We start from the raw sequence: 843 nt of genomic DNA on the forward strand, positions 1-843 counted from the left end.
GTGTCTCCGCGTGGTCGTGGTAAGTGGGTTGTGTACTCTGTGTGTGCACGTGGCTGTGTATAGCTGTGTGTGCGTGTGCAGTATGTGCATGTTGGTGCTGTATCTAAGTGCACACGTGGCTACTGATCAACAGACATTTACTGAACGTCTACTGTGTACCATGCTCTATTCTAAACCCTGGGGGGATGGATGCTGTGGCTCACGCCTAAAATCCCAGCACTTTGGGAGGCCGAGGTAGGCGGATCACCTGAGGTCAGGAGTTCGAGACCAGCCTGGCCAACATGGTGAAACCCACTCTCTACTAAAAATACAAAAATTAGCTGGGTGTGGTGGCAGGCACCTGTAATCCCAGCTACTTGGGAGGCTGAGGCAGGAAAATCGCTTGAACCCGGGAGGCAGAGGTTGCAGTGAGCTGAGATTGTGCCACTGCACTCCAGCCTGGGTGCCAGAGTGAGAAGACCCTGTCTCAAAAATAAAAATTAAAAAATAGGCCGGGCGCAGTGGCTCATGCCTGTAATCCCAGCACTTTGGGAGGCTGAGGCAGGTGAATTACTTGAGGCCAGGAGTTCAAGACCAACCTAGCCAACATGGTAAAACTCCTTCTCTACAAAAAATACAAAAATTAGCCAGGCATGGTGGTGAGCACCTGTAGTCCTAGCTATTTGGGAGGCTGAGGCAGGAGAATTGCCTGAACTCAGGAGGCAGAGGTTGTGGTGAGCCGAGATCGCACCACTGCAATCCAGCCTGGGTGACAGAGCGAGACCCTGTCTCAAAAAGAAGGAAAGGAAAGGGAAGAGAAGGGGAGGGGAGGGGAGGGGAGGGAGAGGAGGAGGAGGAGGAGGA

This window comes from Mandrillus leucophaeus, unplaced genomic scaffold (assembly GCF_000951045.1).
Source record: "Mandrillus leucophaeus isolate KB7577 unplaced genomic scaffold, Mleu.le_1.0 Scaffold234, whole genome shotgun sequence".
Taxonomy (NCBI): domain Eukaryota; kingdom Metazoa; phylum Chordata; class Mammalia; order Primates; family Cercopithecidae; genus Mandrillus; species Mandrillus leucophaeus.